Genomic DNA, 6434 nt, shown 5'->3' on the forward strand with positions numbered 1-6434 from the left:
GCTTTCTATTTAATTAGTCTTGGGTTTTCTCCATGTTGGGGGTTGGGCAAGTGAGACTGAAGGTGCCCTCCCTGCACCCACCTTGCAGGAGCTTCCAGGACAGGACCCACTAGTACATGCCGGCCCCCCACCCACACCCAGCCTTCACACCCTTTCCAGGTACCCTTTCCAGGGCACTGCCAATGGCACATGCAGGTGCCACATCTGGCAGCCCTGTCGAGGAGGCTTCTGTTTGCTGGAACCACACCCCACAGGCTAATGAGGAGGAAGGAAATCACACACAACATGTCCTTCCTAGAGAGGAGAATCTCATTTTTGCAGGGCAGGGGCCCCTCTTTTTCACCATTATATGTTCCATAAACTGGGGCCCAGTTTGGAGTGTGCAGTCTGCTTAGAACCAAGATAGTCCACAAAGTTACCAGTGTGAAAAGTTGCTTCCTTCACAAAAACAAGCTAGAACCTCAGAGGTCTTGTCCCTGGACCCAGGCTCTCCAGGCAGGGTGGGTGGCAGGACCAAACACCAGCTCAGGCCCATCTGGAGCTCTCATGCTGATGTCCAGCACTTCCCTTGGCCCCTTGGAGTTCAGCAAGGTCCCTCCCTTCCATAGGTCCCTCTGAAGGGCAGAAGAGGCAGGCCGCAGTTTGCACAAAGGCATTACTAAATGCCAAAGGACAGCAACAGGGGGGAAGGCCCAGTTCCCAGGAAGGACCCTGAGCAGTCATCTCAGGCCCAGGCATCCCAAGCAGCCTGTGTCCCAGCCTCCTCCTAAAGCAGTGATCCTCCAGGTGCGTGTCCCCCAGCCTGAATCCAGGGTGTTCTTTAGAGAAAGTTCTGGCTTCCAAGGCTCTAGACCCACCCCACTTCCTTCAGGCTTGACCTGTGTGCGCCGAGTCCATTGTGTGCAAGGAAAGCATTCTCCTGCTGAGAGTCTAAAGTTTGAAAACCTCAGCACTGACAGTCTCTCCTGAGCCCAAGGGCTGGTCCAAGCCCTTCCCAGTTTGCATGCTGGGATCCCTGGTCCCCCACTACAAGGCCTGAGGAGGCTTGTCGTTTCTGTCCCTGGCCCCTGGGCCCTGCAACTCTGCCTTTTTCACTTGGGGGAGCTCCTGATTCCCCGGGAAGGACCAAGGAGCAGAGAACCAACACCTAGCCTACCTTTTTCCAAAGAAAAACTCAGGCCTCCACACCCTCATCAGCCACTGCCAAGGCTCCAGACCCAGGACATGGTCCCCCTCTGCCCCTGCCATCTGCTGCAGTGGGTCCCTCAGTGGGCTCTACACAGGCTGAGTTGAACCTGTGAGCTGAGTTAAGGAAGATCACGCACTTTCCAAGCAGAGAGAATAGCAAGAGGAAAAGTATGGAGGCAGATGCATGTAAAGGAACACAGAGAGAAAAGCAGCGAGATGTGGAGGGGCCGGGATGGAAGGTGCCAGCATAGTCCTGGTGGGAGATGCTGAGACCAGTCTCACTACTTTTCAGACATGTCTCTACAGAGCAGGGGCCTGATGTGGCCCTGGGCAGCCAGAGACACGTCGACATGCATGTCCTCAGTGGCCATCTTAGGGAAGCCAGAGGGCCACTGATCCACGATGGACAGTCAAGACAGAGGGGTGAAGCCCTTGCGCCCCTGGCCACCAGGGAGCTCACAGGAGGCTGACCCATCCTGACTCTGCACACAACACTCTGTGCCAGTCCTCTGTCCTCTGTACTCATGAGGGATGAGGCTGCGGGTGTCCATAGGTGAGGAGGGGCCCCCAGGCTTGCTGGACCCCAGACCTGGCCTGCTCCCGTCTGTGATGGGACACCCAAGTGTCACCCCTCCCACCGGGCTGGGAGCTGCACACCACAGGCACTCTGAAATGAATGTGAGAGGCTCAACGCACCCCACTGCATCCCATCCCAAGTCAGGTATAGCCCTGCTGCTCTTACCAGCGTGGGCCTGTAGCCTCTCAAAGCCAAGCTTCCCCTTTCCCAAGGAGCAGGGATTGGGGGAACTACATCTGCCTGGAGCCCTGGCTCACCTGGCAGATAACCTCTTCCCCAGACCCAGGCCTCCAGCTAGAAGCAAACCCTAACGAATCAGATCACCCTGCTCGTGGACACACCCATTTCCAGAAGCAATTTTTCTTGCCTATAAACCTCTTCTTTTATGCAATGATGAAATGAAATTGTGATTGATTTTCTCTGTCTGGGTGTCATGGCGCATTTAACACCCTGTAACCCCGAAGGATGAAGGAGCTACCTCCTGGGGATGCTTCTAAGGACTCGGCTTGGAGCAGGGACTGCCCAGTGCTGCTTCAGGTGAGGCGGGGAGATGGCACAGGCCCTGGACGCACCGCTGATATGCTGGGCAACCTTGGGCAGCGTCCCTAAATTCCCAGACATTCATCTGGATAATAGAGAGGGAGACCCAGCGTGTTGGTGGGGGGAAACATGACAGGGAGTAGGAGAGAGCAGAAGCCCCACGGGGAGACCCCAGGAGAGGAAGGGAACTCTGAACTTGCCAAGTGCCAGGCCTGGGTACAGCAGCCGTGCACACACCTCACTGCCGAGAAGCAGCAATGCCAGAAAAAGAATCAGCTGGAGATGGGGATAAGGGTTTGCTTGCCTCCCAGGTTCACTGTAACTGTCTCCAGAACCAGGGGAGATTAATGATAAAAGGGGATTGGAGGGAGAACCTGCCCTAGGAGATGGGAACAGCCCTCAGAGATCAGAAGGGAGGGCAGGGCTCAGCCACAGAGAGGCCCAGTCCTCCTGTCACCTGCTCATATGGTTGGTGATCAGTACAAGACCCTCTAGAATAGGGTTCACATCCCCAATCTACAGGTGAGATCACTGAGGCTCAACACAGCAAAATCCCTGGACAGTTAGTGGGTGTGATAGGCTGAAAGGTGGTCCCCCCAAAGATATTGATGCCACAATCCTCAGAACCTGTAAATGTGACCTTGTTTTTTATTTTTTAATAAACCTTGTGTTTTATTTATTTATTTTATTCATTTATTTATTTTTGGCTGCATTGGGTCTTCGTTGCTGCACACGGGCTTTCTCTACTTGCAGCGAGCGGGGGCTACTCTTCCGTTGCGGCGCGCGGGCTTCTCATTGCGGTGGCTTCTCTTGTTGTGGAGCACGGGCTCTAGGCGCGCTGGCTTCAGTAGCTGTGGCACGTGGGCTCAGTAGTTCTGGCTCGCAGGCTAAGAGCGCAGGCTCAGTAGTTGTGGTGAACGGGCTTAGTTGCTCCGCAGCATGTGGAGCTGGAGCAGGGCTCGAACCCGTGTCCCCTGCATTAGCAGGCGGATTCTTAACTATTGCGCCACCAGGGAAGTCCCGTGACCTTGTTATTTAAAACTGTTTCTTCAGATGTGGTTAAATTAAGGACTCAGGATGAGGAGATTGTCCTGGATTGTCTGGATGAGCCCTGAATTCCATCACGTGTCCTTATGAGAGAGAAGCAGAGGTGGACACACAGACAGAAAGCAATGTGACCGTGGAGATAGGGATTGGAGTGATGCAGCCACAAGCCAAGAAATGCCAGCAGCCACCAGAAGGTGGAAGAGGCAAGGACAGATTCTCCACTAGTGTCTCTGGAGGGAACATGGCCCCACCAGATTTCAGACTCCTGGCCTCTAGAATCGTGACAATAAATTTCTGTTGTTTTAAGACGCCTCATCTGTGGTAATTTGATACGGCAGCCACAGGGAAGGAACAAATGACATTGGCTGAAGCTTTGCTCCTGGATAATAAAAAGGCAAGCACCTCAGAAGGAGAAAGACATTACTCTTCCCCCTTCCCCTTTCTTCCTTCAGACCTGGAATGTAAACAGCAGATCCAAAAGACAGACTGCCACCTTGTGACCTTGAGAAGCCAAGCAGGAGACTGACAGCCTCATCCCAGGATGGCAGAGCTACCAGATGACAGTGGTGGGCTTTTTCAACCCTGGACACACAACAGTTAAGCCCTCAACTAGTTAAACTACTGGAGTAAAGTTCTCAGTTATTCGTAACACAAATCCTAACTGATAACCACCAACCTGAAATAACAACTGCTGACGTGATCATGCTTTTCTTTCTGTCCTTTTCTCTATTGAGGTATAATTTTTACATACAAGAAGACAAAGTATCATACCTGAAATTATTTTATTTTTTAGTGCTTGTTTATTGTCTGTCTCCCCCCTATAGAAGACAAGCCCCACAAGAAGGATAGTGTAATCTCGTTATGATTTTATTCTCTGTATCCAGAACAATGTCTGGCATGTCTAGATGTTCAATAAATGTTAGTTAAATCAATGAATTAATTAATAAGTGAATGAACATTTTAATGTGAGCCCTTCCCCTGGCCATGAAATTGTTTTCTGAAACCTTGAATTTGTTGCTGAATACAGCTCTCTCCCATGCATCTATCATACTTTACTTAACCAGTCACTTGCTGGTGGACATTCTTTAACGCTACTGTAAAAATACTCTTACATGCATTCCAGGCCTTATGCAATTATTTTTTACGATAAATGCCTAAAAAGGTTATGCATAATTTAAATCTCTTAGTACATATTTCCAAAATTGCCTTCCAAAGCAGTTTTTAAAACCAATTAACATTTCCAAGAGAAATTTATGACAGTGTTTCTCTGTACCTCCACCAACATTAGGCATTATTCATTTCTAATGTTTTTTCATTTTGGTACACGAACAGTTATGTCTTGCAGTTGTTTTAATATGCATTCCTGATCACTGGGGTCACAGATTGTTCTTTCACCAGCTTGAGGCTTTTTGGCAGGTTTTTTCAGGCCCCAGGCTCCTGCGGAGGGATGGGGGGGGGGTGGAGGGATGGCCTTGAAGCCTGCATCTGCCATCATCTACTGGAGGTATGGGAACACAGACGGTGAAGGTGGGGTCCCCTTGGCCAGTGTTCAAGTCCTTCCAGGAATTGTGGGGGAGGAAAGGCAAAGGCTAGATCCCTGAGATTCCAGGACTGGAATCATGGAGCTGGGGCCTTTCTTTACTGGAAGCTGGGCCACTCCCCTGGTCCCCTGCTAAGGGCCACGGTGGGAAAGACACGTGTTCTGGTGTGAGACCCAGAGCCTGATGGTGGGAACTTGGGAAGCCACAGGTGGGGACAGGACTGCGCTTGGGGGCTGGCAAGGGCCAAGGTAAGCTGATGCCGGGCCTAGAGAGACCTAGTAGGCTGTTAAGGACTTCTGAGAAGCCTAAGCAGAGTTAGAAGAAGGAGAAAGGGGTAGGTATTCCAGGAAGCATAAGCAAAGGCACCAAGCAGGTTCAAGAACGACGTGTGCTCATGCCCAGACCAGCCCTGTCTTCAGGACCACATAGCTAGCCACAGCCTGGAGCAGAGACGCCCCCAGGCACATCCTCATGGCCACATTCTCCCTCAGTTGGTCACAAACCCAGAAAAGCGCCAGGCCACAGCCCAGGCCAGCCTACTCCCTAAGGAAGGCCATCATGGAGGTTGTTAAAACATCTCCTGCCCCTCACCCTGCAACCCTGCAACACAGCACTGTTACCCCATTTCACAGATGTGGAGATCGTGCACCAGCTGAAGAGCATTGTCTAGTACCTCCAGGCTGCACCGGGATAGGGAAAGAGCCACAAGTGCCCCGAGGGTTGGGAGACTCCTGAAGGAGGAGCCCCGGGCCTGGCAGAGAGAGGGCCACCTCCCTGTTCCCGGGCCCACCACGCCAGACCAGAGGAGATGGACCCAGGGACTCAGTGCCAAGCTTCCCAGGCTGGACCTACTGTCCTGAGCGGGGGCAGCCATGGTGCAATGCTGCCCCCTGCCGGCGTCCAGGGAACAGGCCCAGCTGCAACTGCGATGAGGCCCCCAGGAGACAGGACCTGGCTCTGGGCTATATGGTTGCCTTGACCTGGGTGGGGATTGTTGGGGAAGCTGTGCTGGGCGGTAGCGAAGTCAGAAGCCAGAGAGATTCAGATCTCAGTGAAAATAACAATAACGGCCATCATTTACTATGAGCCAGGTACTGCTCTAATGCTTTACATATATTGTTAACTCATTTACTCCTAACTCACTTCTTAATAGGGGAGGCACACTAATTATCCCCATTTTACAGAGGAGGAAACTGACATACTAGAAGGTTATGTAACTTGCTCAACTAAGAAGTGGCAGAGTGTCCCAACAAGGTCTCACTTTCTGCAATTTCTAGAGGCTAAGCCGCATGTCTCAGCCACAGCTGCAGAAGAGCAGGCAGGTGTCCTGTAGCCCCAATTATGAACCATTCTTTCCTTGGGCCACATGGAAGGACTGAGGCCCTGGATTTCACATGGGCCTGGGACTTCTCTGAGCCTTCCCACGGAGTTTAAAAGGCTGGAATCTCAGAAGACTCCAGAATTTAAGGGAATGACCCGAGTCATCCTTGTCCTAGGACACCCAAGATCCAGATGGAAAAGAGCCCTGTGGGCCTTTGTGA

This window comes from Neophocaena asiaeorientalis, unplaced genomic scaffold, assembly GCF_003031525.2.
Source record: "Neophocaena asiaeorientalis asiaeorientalis breed wild unplaced genomic scaffold, Neophocaena_asiaeorientalis_V1.1 scaffold714, whole genome shotgun sequence".
Classification (NCBI taxonomy): domain Eukaryota; kingdom Metazoa; phylum Chordata; class Mammalia; order Artiodactyla; family Phocoenidae; genus Neophocaena; species Neophocaena asiaeorientalis.